Raw genomic sequence first — 13,597 nt, forward strand, 5'->3', positions numbered from 1 at the left:
CCACCCCCAATCGCTATAACCTAAGCTTCTGCACAGGTGCCAAGGTAAAGACAGAAATGGTTCTTTCAGGACAGGTTTTCTCCCGAAAGGATTCTCAGAAGATAGAGTTTCTGTTACGATGTTTCTGTATATTCCGACCTTTTACTAGAAAAGAACAAAGGCATCTCATGATATCTAACACTTCTAAATTTCTACTCTGCCCAGACCAATTGAGCCTTGATCTGGCTAAATTAACCATGCTTTATTTTATGGTTTGTGAGTTTTCATTCTGTTTCAGAGGTCTCAATTGCCATTTTGAAAACACAATTTTTCCTTTGCTGTGTGTCAACCCATGTAATTAGGCCTGCTAGTTAATCTCAAGTCTTTTTCTCACTAGGAAACCCAGGTAAATGTAAATAAGGTGGACTCCTACAGTTTAAGACTCTGCTACATCTAATCAGAGTCACAGAATCTGGGACTTGGCTCTAGCCTACCATGAAGATAGAGAACCCTATCCCCTCTAACTATGTCTTTTTTTCTTTCCTGAGCTGAAAAATGTCAAGACACTAGGTTTGGGAGGACAGAGGCAAGGAGGCTTAACTCTCAAAGAAATAGGTTCACATTTTTTTTCTCTGTGATGCTCAATTTTAGTTGAGGTTTCTAAGATGTTAAAGGAGTATGACATGAAATATTAATTTTCTTGTGTAAATACTTCTGGCATGGAACTTAAAATCATGTTCATTTTAGAAAACTTTGTAGCCTTTTCATCTTTCACCTATACACGCGGGAGGGGGGGCAAATTGTGTAGATAGGAAGAAGTCAAAGAAATTCCTTATATTTGAAACAAAATTTGCATTTAATCTAAAATCCTTATTTTCTTCATCATCATCATCACCATCATCTTCATTCATAATCTCTCTATAAGTCTTTATGCACGTCTTTGTTATTTTCTTTGGATGGATTCTTAGAAGCAAAATTGCTTGTTAGAAGGGTATGGACATAGTGCATAGTGCTTGCTTTGGCAGCACATATACTAAAATTAGAATGATACAGAGAAGATTAGAATGGCCACTGTGCAAGGATGACACACAAATCTGTCTGGAATTTCATATTTTTCTCTGTAAATCTACAACTCCTCCAATAAAAAAATGAGAAATAAAAACCTGGTGGTGGGAGAATTTAACAGAATCTACCCTGAGCCCTAATATTGGGTGGGCAAAAATTAAACGATAATGGGGGTCTGAAAAAAAAGAAAGGATATGCACTTAAATTTTTTAAATGAAAAATTTCAGTCATATTACAAAAGTTTCTAATGTATGTTGTCCAGTTACCTTCTGAGAAGTATTATCCCTTTGAACCCCTATCAGCAGCGTTTGAGAAGACCCATAGCCTGACAATCTAGACAATTCTGGACTTAGAATTTTTTGTCAATTCAGTGGCTGAAGAATGGTGCCACATTATTGTTTTAATTTTCGATGATTTCATTACAAGGGATTTATTGGTCACTTGTCCTGTTTCACAAATTTTCTATTCATTTACTCTGTTCAATTTTCCACTGCCCCATTCCTCTCTTTCTTGCTAATTTGTAAGAGATCTTTAAATATTAAGGCTATTAACCCTTTGTCTGGCATGTGCATTGCAATTATTTTTCCCATTTGTCATTTGGCTTCCAATTTTCTTCATAGTGTTTCTTGACATATTGAAATATTACACTTTTATATAGTTAGATCAATTTTTCATTTACAGTTTTTTCCCTTTGTGTATGCTTATAACTCAAGCTTATATAAACTTTTACCTATATTTTATTTTAAATTAAATAGTTTCATTTCCTACATTAAATCTTTAATACATCCAGAATTTATTTTAGTATGTGGAAGGTAGAAGGTAGACTGACTCCCCCACCCCAAATAGTTAGATAATTTGAAAAATGCTGATTAAACCCTGCCTTTCTCTGTCAATTTAAAATGCAATCTTTATCATACACTAAATATTTCTATTTAAGTTTTTTTATTGTAGTCATTGATCTGCCTAATCTTGTACAGTACCCAAGTGGTTTTATAATTAAAACTTTATTTATTTATTTTTAATTTAATTCATTTTTTAAAAAAAATATTACATTCAAAAACATGAGGTCCCATTCAACCCCACCGCCCCCACCCTCCACTCCCCCCACAGCAGCACTCTCTCCCGTCATCATGACACATCCATTGCACCTGGTAAGTACATCTCTGGGCATCGCTGCACCCCATAGTCAATGGTCCACATCATAGCCCACACTCTCCCACGTTCCATCCAGTGGGCCCTGGGGGGATCTACAATGTCCCGTAGTTGTCCGTGAAGCACCATCCAGGACAACTCCAAGTCCCGAAAACGCCTCCCCATCTCATCTCTTCCTCCCATTCCCCGCACCAGCAGCCACCATGGCCACCCTTCCCACACCAATGCCACATTTTCTCTGTGGACATTGGATTGGTTGTGTCCATTGCACATTTATGTCAAGTGGGGGCTTAGATTCCACATGGATACTGGATGCAATCCTCCTGCTTTCAGTTGTAGGCACTCTAGGCTCCATGGTGTGGTGGTTGACCTTCTTCAACTCCATGTTAGCTGAGTGCTTTATATAATGTTTTACTTACGGCAATTTCTCCTCTCTCCAACTCATCCAGCCATTATTCCTCTTTTTTCAAAATTTCTTTTAGCTTCTCTCACATGTTTGTCCTAGCAGATAAGCTTTAAGTATGGTTTTTGGAGTTTTATCAATTGCTTGAAATTTGTAATTGACTTGGGATAATTTATACTTTCATATGATTAAGACTTGCTGTTCAGGAGCATTGTAGCTCCTCCTCTTCTGGGGGGAAGTGTTCTTATGTTAAAGCCTTTTGATGTTTTCTTCACTAAAGTCCTACTTGTTTTAATTAAATTTATTCTTAGGTATTTCCTATTTTTATTGCAATTGTGAATGGGATTGTTTCCTCTCTATTTTCTTATTGCTTTTGGCTTGTATGTGGGAAGTTGCTTGCTTTTTATATTTGTTTTGTAACCACTAATTTTAATGAACTGTTTTATTAGTTCTGATAATTACAGGGATTCTCTTGAGTTTTCTAAGTAGAAACTGGCATCATTTGCAATAATTATAATTTTTCATATTTTTCTTTCTTCTTTTTTCCTTCCCTCTCCTCTTCCCTCCCTTCTCTATTTCTTTCTCTTTATTGCCTCTTTTCCTTTTTTTCCTTCCATTAACAGAACTTCTAGAACAATGTGAAATAATACTGCACAGCTTTGCTGTGTTCCTGAATAGAAATGTCTTGTTTTCCAACTTTCAAATTTAAATTATTATTTTTTAAATATATGTTTTTGTTTTTTAAAAAGATACTTAGATTACACAAAATGTTACACAAAAAAATATAAGGAATTCCCATATGCCCCACTCCCCACATATCCCATCCTTTCCCCACATTAACAACTTCTTTCATTAGTATGGTACATTCATTTCAAATGATGAACACATTTGGAGCATTGCCCCTAAGCATGGATTATAGTTTACACTGTAGTTTTTACTCTCTCCCACTCAGTTCTGTAGTGTATGGCAGGATATATAATGGCCTGTATCTGTCATTGCAATGTTATTCAGGACAATTCAAAGCCCTGAAAATGCCCCCATATTACATTTCTTTTTCCCTCTCTCTGCCTTCAGCATCTCCAGTGGCCACTGTCTCCACATTAATGATATAATTTCTTCCATGCTATAATCCCAATAAGTCTCTAGTTGAATACCAGTAAGCCTACTCTAGTCCATATTTTATTCCCCAATCCTGAGGATTCTGGAATGGTGATGCCTACTTCTCCTCTAATTGAGAGGGGGCCTTGATCCCATATGGCTATATGGATGGGACTCTCTTGCTTGCAGTTGTAGACTCTCTTGGCTCCTTGGTATGGTGTGGTTGTCCATCCTTACCTCCTTGCTAGTTGTCCTGGGTGAGCCCAATGAACTGGAGAGTAAGTGTTACAGCTCCACTGAGGCTCAGGGCCCAGCTGGCACATGGACAGCCTGAAGATTCAAATCTCTTGGACATACACCTTCCAACTCCAGCACCAACTATAGGTTCAAATAGAAGGAACAGAAGAGGCACATGGAGAGAAGTCACGACTGAATCCAAATCTGTCACACTCGGGAGCACAAACTCCAAATAGGGCACACTGGCAAGGCACCAAACTCCAGAGCTATCTGCCATGACTGTAGGACCTGGGTGTCTCCAGAACCCTCAGGAGCCCCACTATTTGGGGTAGTATGTACTTTGGCAGTCTATGAGATCCTGCTGAGATGTGCGTTAAGTGTTACCTCTGGAAAGACCTCCTGGCTCACTTTGAAGTCTCTTAGCCATATAAACATTTGCTTTTACCTTTTCCCCCTTTTATTCAAGGTCTTTTTTCCAGTTGCATTGCTTGTTGGTGTTTAGTTGTAATCCCTCAGTGCCAGGGAGGCTCATCTCCAAGAGTCATGGCCCACACTGGGGGTTTATATGCTGAGTTTGGCTTAGAAAGAGGCCACATTTGAGCAACATGGAGGCTCTCAGGAGATAACTTACAGACATCCCATAGCACTAGGCTAAATTACAATTTCAAGAACAAAGGCTCATAAGCAAACTGTCAATATCAAGGGCCCATCAATGGACCATCCTTCTTCACTAGTCATTGCCCTGCACTAGGAGGATTGTTGCTGTTCCACTAGAGTACGTGGCAGAGCTCCCCAGGATGTGAATTCAATATTCTTTCAGTTATTGTGTGACTCTGCACCCACTGTGGTAATGCCCCGTGAACATTTGAACACATTTTTGTACCTTATACATAGGCCCAGGTGAACTTTCTTGTGCCCAGGTGAACTTCCTTGAATCTATATTATATTTGATAATCGTGATGATTACTCTTATGTGCCAACTTGGTTAGGCTGTAGTACCTAGTACTACATATGTGTATGCCCAGGTAAACGTCCTTAAATTTAAATTATATTTGATAATCTTGATGGTTACTCATATGCGCCAACTTGTTCAGGCCATAGTACCTAGCAGTACTAGTCTAGATGTTGCTGTGAAGATATTATGTAGATGTGGCTGACAAATACAATTAATTGACTTTAAGTAAAGGCGGTTACCCTTGATGATGTGGGTGGGCCCATCCAGTCAATTTAAGGCCATTAAGAACAAAAGCAGGTTTTCTGGAGAAGAAGAAATTCTGCTGTTTCTACATTCCCAGCCTGCCTACGGATTTCAGACTGAAGACTGCAACATTAACTCCTGTCTGAATGTCCAATCTGCTAGCTTGCCTTACAAAGTTTAGGCTTGTCAGCCCTAATAATTACATGAGCTAGTTCTTTAAATAAATCTCTTTTATACATATGTACATACCACATACATACATACACAGACAGGTTCTGTTTTTCTGAAGAACCCTGACTGATAATAGTATTTCATTAGTTATTTTGCAGCTATACTTAGTGTGTAAAATGGACCTCAGATTTGCCTTATTTTCTTTTTGGTGTTAAGTTTGGCTACCTCGGAAAAATAAAGGAGATGGTCTTTTATATTATTTTTCCTGTGCGCTGAAAGGGTATATTCCGATAACTATCTGCTACTAGAAAATTTAAGAGAACCCATCTGTAAAACTGCTTGTGTTCTGCTCCTTTGATGGAAATAATTCATCTTAACTGTGTAATAGCTTTCCATTTTCTAAGAATGACTCTTTAAACACTGATGGACCTCTGGTAGCCATGTATGTTCTATGGGAGCTGCTCTCCTCACTTTAGCTGCTTGAGCCTTTTCTGGGTTGTTTTGTTTTGGACCTAGGGGAACAGGGGAAAACTCCTTCTCATCAGGGGAGCAGTAGGATTAGGCGTGAGGGATTACAGCTGAGCCAGATTCCTGTTATGTGGAGATGGACCGGATGAAATCTAATATACTGAGGAGAACAGAAGAACGATTAGAGAATACTGGGGTTATGACTGTGTGGCTCCATCTATTCCTGACACCCAGCTCTAGTGAGTTCTCTCATTCCTATCATTACATGGGCTGCCCTATTATTTTCTCAATAAATCCCCTCTGTGCAAAGGTGGGTTTGAATAGGGGTTCTAATATTTCTAATCATATTTCTTACATGACACATGCTTGACTGGAGTTTTCCAAATTCTCAAATATTCTTTTGAAAAATTCAGTCATACACTGGAGATATTTGCATGTTCCATTCCAGATCACTACAATAAAGTAACACAATAAAGCAAGCCCCATGACTTTTTTTGTTTCCTGGTGCATATAAAAGTTATGTTTATATTATACTGTAGTCTATCTACTGAAGTGTGCCACAGCATTATGTCTAAAAACCCAATGTACATACTTTCATTAAAATGTGACAAGGAACACAAAGTGAGAACCTGTTGCTGGAAAAAAGGGCACCCATAGACATTCTTGATGCAGGGTTGCCATAAACCGTCCCTTTGTGAAAAAACAAAACCAACCAACCAAACAAAAAAACCCTGCAATATCTGCAAAACCCAATAAAGCCATGTGCAAAAAATGAGGCATGCCTGTATAAATGTCAAAACTGTTTTCATTGCGATTTTCAATTTATTAGTCTAGAATTATACCTAGAATTAGAACTCATTTTTTTATGAGTAAAAAGAAGCTCACCCATTGTGGTAGAAAAATCCCCTATACTTTTCCCAATTTCTTTTCATAATCTGTTCTGGTATAAAACAATCATACTATTAGAAACATTGCATTTCAAAGATTATATTACGAAAACAATTGTTTCATTGTGACAAAGAGGGTTGAGGGTTAAAGAGTTTCAGACCCACAATAAGTATTTTTCCTACAGATATGTCAATAATAAAAGTTTATTTATTTTTATTTCTACAGGTATATTTTATTATGGCAAACTGAAATGAAAAATTGATTTATCAATACTGACAGAAACAACCCCAAATATCCCTTTATTTGCCCTTATATTCTCATAAGCAGGAGCCTCCCATTCTCCTTGAGTCACCTTTGAACTTGACCTTACTGCACAGTTTTCAAGTGCCAACAGTAAAAAAGAACTGGAGGCTGTGAGAATAAATAAAAATACACGTTCCTAGGATAATATCCAGCCATTCAAATAGGGCTGCTAGGTCTTCCTGTTTCCAGATTCTAACTTGTCTAATTCTGAACCAATAGTGATACTCATAAAATATATCAGCTTTTTTTTTTTATTTTTATTTTTTTATTTTATTTTATTTTATTTTATTTTTTTTAATTTTTTTATTTTTTATTGACTTTGTAATAATATTACATTAAAAATATATATGTGAGGTCCCATTCAACCCCACCCCCCCCACCCCCCCTCTCCCCCCCCCCAACAACACTCGTTCCCATCATCATGACACATCCATTGGATTTGGTAAGTACATCTTTGGGCACCTCTGCACCTCATATACATTGGTTCACATCATGGCCCATACTCTCCTCTATTCCATCATGTAGGCCCTGTGAGGATTTACAATGTCCGGTGATTACCTCTGAAGCACCATCCAGGGCAGCTCCATGTCCCGAAGACGCCTCCACCTCTCATCTCTTCCTGCCTTTCCCCATACCCTTTATCCATTATGTCCACTTTTCCCAATCCAATGCCACCTCTTCTATGTGGACACTGGATTGGTTGTGTCCATTGCACCTTTATGTCAAGAGGAGGCTCAGATTCCACCTGGATGCTGGATGCAATCCTCCCATTTTCAGTTGTAATCACTCTAGGCTCCATGGTGTGGTGGTTGTCCTTCTTCACCTCCATCTTAGCTGAGTGTGGTAAGTCCAATAAATCAGATTGTAGGTGCTGGAGTCTGTTGAGGCTCAGGATCTGGCTATCACATTGTCAGTCCAGAGATTCAAATCCCCTAAATATATCTTAAACCCCAACATTAACTGCACCTCCAGCACATTAGCATGAAAGTCTTATGAAGGGAGATCCCATCTGAGTCCAGATTCATCACACATAAACACCATTTCCAAAGAGGGGCCATCTGCCCTGGTAGTTAACCCCATCGGCCATGACCATAACTCCCATGGGTCTCTTTAGCCCTCAAAGGAACCAATATCTGGGGGTTGTATCTGCTTTATCTGTCTCTCTGACTCTGCTTAGTTGTGCATGAGGGCAAACCTTCTGCCAGCCTCCAGACTCTTTTTTAGAAACTCGTAGCCATATAAACTCATTTCTCCTTTCCATTTCCCCCTTACTTTAGGTCAAACAGCATTTTAAAGTCATGGTATTTTATGTAGACATGGATATTCTGCTGATCCGCATTGAACCTTCCGTATAAGGTCATTTTCCAGTTGCATCATCAGTTGGTAGTTGATAGTGGTCCCTCGTTGCCAGGGAGGCTCATCCCCGGGTGTCATGTCCCACGCTGGGGGGAAGGCATTGCATTTACATGCTGAGTTTGGCTTCGAGACTGGCCACATTTGAGTAACATGAAGGCTGACAGAAGGAAATTCCCAGGCACAAAGTTGCTCTAGGCCTTGTTCTTATTTTGGGTTTATCAGCTCACAAGCATAGTCATTAGCATCTGGGGCTCACTGTTGAACCCTCACTCCCTCCCGGTCCCCACCACTGTACCTGGGAGACTGTCGCTGCTCCCCTAGGGACCACGACAGAGCACCACTGGCCAGGAACCCAGTACCCCCCCTACTGTGGTTTTTAATTGTTGCCACTATGAGTATATCCAAACATTACCATGCACCCTGGACATATGTTCTGTACAGCTCCCTGTCAGTCATATATCACCTGTCATTGGTATCCCATACCAGTATCCCTCCATTGCCATTGTTGAAACACTCTGTGATCCAGAACTCCCCGCAATTTGAAGCCCAATATAATGTCATGGTCCCTTACTAGGGAATGGCATATAGCGATGAGTTTAAAGGATAGATAAAGAACTTGGATAAAGTTAGATAAAGAACTTAGATAAAGAATGTTGACTTGAAAAAATTCCACATCCTATTTTTTTCTTTTTTTTTTTTTTTTTTTTTTTTCCCTCCCCCCTAATTATTCAGCTTTTCTTCACTGGAGTCCTAGACCACAGCAATGTTATATCAGCTTTTGCTGTGTAAAAAAAAAAGTTCAAAATATAGTGCCTTACAATCTTAACTATTTAACTTTATGATTCTATGCTTCAGCAATTTAGGTGGGGTTCAGCTGGGAAGTTCTGCTTTTGGATAGGTGGTCATCTGTCAAATCAGCTTGGGGCTGGTTGATCAAGGTGGGAGGGGGGTAGGGGTGTGGAAGGAGAGCTTGGTTAGGATGGCTAATCTCCACTCCATGTGGTCTCTCACCCTTCAGCAGACCAGCATGGCTTTGCTCACATCATGATGGCAGAGTTCAGATAGAAAGGGAGAGGAAGTGTGTGAGGCGTTCGGAAGCCTAGTCTTGAAGTGCACAAAGTCACCTCTGCCACATTCTGTTGGCCACAGCAATCCCTTATGAGAGGAAAAGGCACAGTGCAAAGGGAAGGTTCCGGTGAGGGGTGGAGAATGCTGGGCATTTTTGCAATTATTACATAATGCAAATTGTATTACTATACAGCAGAATGCTAATTATATCCCACAATTTATCACCTGGTCACATCCTGTTTAGGATGGGAAACTGACCCTGTAGGAGAAATTATATACACTTTTATTCCCTTTATTAAGCTAATGAAAAATACGTGTTGTTTTGGCTTTTTTTGTTTACCAAAAAAATATGACTTTTGGATTACTGCTCAACTCTTGTTTTTTCAGTTTTCTAAATCATGTATTTTGTCTATATTTATTTTATTAAATTGTATGAGCTGAGGATATAGTAGGCATTCAAGAGGTATATGTTAAAGATATCATTGCATGGTTTCTCTGATGTTCTGGAATTTCTATTTTTCTTTGTAGTTAAGGTTTGAGTTTAGGTTTAGTGAATATTTTATGTTCCTTAATGTTTGATAGTAAGACATTAAATTATATGACTTTTTCCTTGAGTACAACTTTGGCCACATCCGATATGGATTTTTTTCAATTTATTTTTCTTTCTAATTTTTATTTTTATAGTTTGATGGTTTGGAAAGAAACAAACATCTGAATATATACTGCCTGTCTCCAGAAAGAGATCATTGACAACATGCCAGAAATTGGCTTTGGGACCCTACCAATCACTACAATTTTTCCCCCCATAAAAGTAACCACTTTACTGATTCCTTTCTTTTCTTTTGAATTTTACCACCTAGGCATGTGTAGCTAAACATTATAGTTAGGTTTTGCCAGTTTTTGAACTTTACATAAATAGAATAATATAGTATCATTCTTGTCCATCTGGCTTATTTGGCTTCACAGCATGTTTGTGAGATTCATTTATGATGTGTAGCTGTAGTACACTTATGGCTACTTATTTCATTAATGGCTATTAATTTCATTGTATGAATATACTATAGTTTATTTGTTTATTCTATTGCATGAATATACCAAAATTTGTTTATTCATTATACTGCTCAAGGGTTGTTTTGGTTAATGAGCCTCTCCAGTTTTAGGGTTAATAAATTGATAATGGATAAATGGTTAAAGAGTGTTAAATGTTTTTTTCCAGTTTTGGACTTTTATGAACAATACTGTTATGAACCTTCTTATAATGCTTTTTGGTGCATATGTTCCTGCATTGCTAGGAATGAAATTGCTAGGTACTATATTCACTTCCAGCAATTGTGTGGGAGAATTTCCAGTGTATTCATCCTTGCCAATACCTTGGTATGGTCAGTCTTTTTATTTTCAGCCATCCTGGTGGATGCATAATGTTAACACATTGTTAGAATTTGTATCTCCCTGATAGTTAATAAGCTGGAGCATCTTTTCACTTTTTTTTCCATTTGGATTTTCTCTTGGGAAGTTCCATTTCAAGTCCCTTACTCATTTTTCTATTGGCTTGTATGTTTTTTTCTTATTGATTTATAGGAGTTCTTTAAATATTCTCAATATGAGCTCTTTGCTGGTTACGTCACTGGACTTCCCTATTCATGATCTTTTTTTTTTTAATTTTTAATTTTTTAATTTTTTTAAATTCATTTTAAAAAAATATTACATTAAAAAAATATGAGGTCCCATTCAACCCAACCGCCCCCACCCCCCACTTCCCCCACAGCAACACTCTCTCCCATCATCATGACACATCCATTGCACCTGGTAAGTACATTCTGGGCTGGAGAGGATGTGAAGAAAGGGGAACACTCATCCTATTCATGATCTTAATGGTATTTTTTGATGAGTACAATTCTTAATTAAAACGTAGTTCAATTTACATCATTATTTTTCATGTTCAGTTAACAATTTCCAGTCCAAGTTAAGAAATTTTTCCCTACCTTGATGGTCTTTCTATTGTATTTTACTTTTTGGCTTCAATACTTTCTGCTCTTAACTTCCTTATATTTTCCTTCCACTTTCTTTGGGTTTAATTTGCTATTCCTTTTCCAAATGCTTAACTCATTGATTTTCAACCAGTATTTTTTTCTAATATCAACACAGCTTTAGTTATAGCCCTCAAATTTTGATATATTTTATTTTCATTATGATTCAAATACAAATATTTTCTCATTTACTTAGTGATTTCTTCTTTGATTCATGGGTTGTTTAGAAGTGTATTTCCTTCTGCTTTTTAATTTCCAAATATACTGGGATTTCCTTGCTATTATTTGTTCTTGATTTCTAGTTTAATTCCACTGGCATCAGAGCCCTTACTCTGCATGATTTAAATCCCTTGGAATGTGCTGGCAGTTGCTTTAGTCCAGAACATGGTTAATTTTTGTAATTATCGTTCTGTGTGTCCTTGCCTATAAGCCTCTGTCTCACTTCTTGTGGGAGAACACAGCCTAAGACATGACTGTGGAATCATCATAATGAAGCTTAGATTTTATCAAAATGAAACAACCTTTATTGTCCTAATTAATATATATATTTTTGCCTTGCATTTACTTTATCTGATAGGAATGTTGTACTTATGCCTTAAAAATTAGCATTTGCCTAATACACATTTGCCCTTTTTTATGTTAACATAAAAAGACAATTCATTTATGTCTCTTGCAAACTCTATAATTGGATTTTGTCTTTGACTTAATTTGAGAAATTTTGCCTTTTAGCAGTGGAATTTAACACATTGGCATTTACTCTTAAAACCACTTGATACTACTTCTTTGGTTTTGTTTTATGATTTTTAGTTTTATGCCTGGTTTTTCTTTGTATTATTTTCACCATATAACCTATACAACTATATTTACTTTGCATGTTTAAAATGTTATTTAGGAAGATATGTTTTAATTCTAATGGTGGTTTTTTTCCAAGGAGTACTGGGGATTGAACCTAGTGCCTCATACATGCAAAGCAGGTGCTCAACTACTGAGTTACACCTGCTCCCCTTGAATAGTGTTTTTATTAAGGTTTACAAAAGCATTCATTTACTGATGGTTTCTAAGTTTTATAACCAAATATGAAATTGTAATTTTGAATTTTTAAGTTTAATATCCAAAGTGAGCATATTTTTATTCTCTTCAACTTCAGTTTTAGTTACATAATCTAGTGTCTTACATCACATTATTCTTTTTTAAGAATAATTTTTGGCAATTATTTTATAAACAGATTTGAGTATGGTGCTGATTTATATAGGGTGGTCAGGATGGGTCCATTGAGAGGGTGACTAGGAAAGTCTTGAAGGAGGTGAGGGAGTTGGTCTCAGGTGGAAAATTGTCTAGTGCAAGCCTTACTGAAGGCATTTACTTGTCGTATCCCATGGAACCAGCAACATGACTCACCTGGAAAGAAGAAATAAGGGAGACCTAGATGGAATTGCCCCAATCTGCCCCACAATGGGGCCTGTTAAGATTCTGAAAAAAGAAGCACTAAACACCAGGGTGATCAGTTCTGAAGCATCTTTTAGGGTAACTTAGCTAAGGAGAGCTACAGTCACCTTGCAATGGCCAGCAAGATGGCAAGGCGTTGACTCGAGTATGCCTGCACCTATGGCAACTGCCCTTTAGGTTATATAGTGCTGGAGACAAAGGTGGCTGGATGCCAGAGGCTGGTGTGCAAGTTTTGGGAAAACACCTGGGTATGTGCTTTTATTCCTCCTTAAAAACAGACTCACTTGGGACAGGCAGCCTTCCAGGTTATAGCAACTGAAACTTGGCATGCGTCCAGGGAGTTATGGGGAGGGATGCATGAGGACTTGTCAGGAGCAAGGTTCAATCCTCAGTCAGATAGATGCTGTATGTGTCATCCATTCCCCCGAGGTTGTACATATTGGTCATTTCAATAGGACTTGGGGGTCAGGGAAAGTAGTTAGGGTGTTACATACCTGTACTTGTGACAGCCTCATGCCTGGACCTCTATCATCTCTTTTTGGCACACCTCCATGGTTGGCTTTGCAAGGGAGCCATTGCCAAGCTGGGCTCAGATGTGGGGTGAGGAATGGACCTGGCAGAGATGCAGCTGGCAGTGAGTTGGGTGAGGCCTGGGAGCTGGTGACCACGGTGGATCTGGGCTTGAGTAGGGGAACGGTCTGGATTGGGAGTGTGTGTAAGAACGTGGTCAGGTATAGG

General features: G+C 38.2%; 1 non-coding gene across 1 annotated transcript; it reads left to right on the plus strand.

Moving 5' to 3' along the window:
* The first annotated feature begins 988 nt into the window (after nt 1-988).
* Nucleotides 989-1,095, plus strand: LOC111765147 (U6 spliceosomal RNA). The gene has a single exon (XR_002797565.1). It is a non-coding gene; the product is annotated as a U6 spliceosomal RNA (small nuclear RNA).
* The last annotated feature ends 12,502 nt before the right edge of the window (nt 1,096-13,597 follow it).

Source organism: Dasypus novemcinctus, chromosome 24 (genome assembly GCF_030445035.2).
Source record: "Dasypus novemcinctus isolate mDasNov1 chromosome 24, mDasNov1.1.hap2, whole genome shotgun sequence".
NCBI classification, from domain to species: domain Eukaryota; kingdom Metazoa; phylum Chordata; class Mammalia; order Cingulata; family Dasypodidae; genus Dasypus; species Dasypus novemcinctus.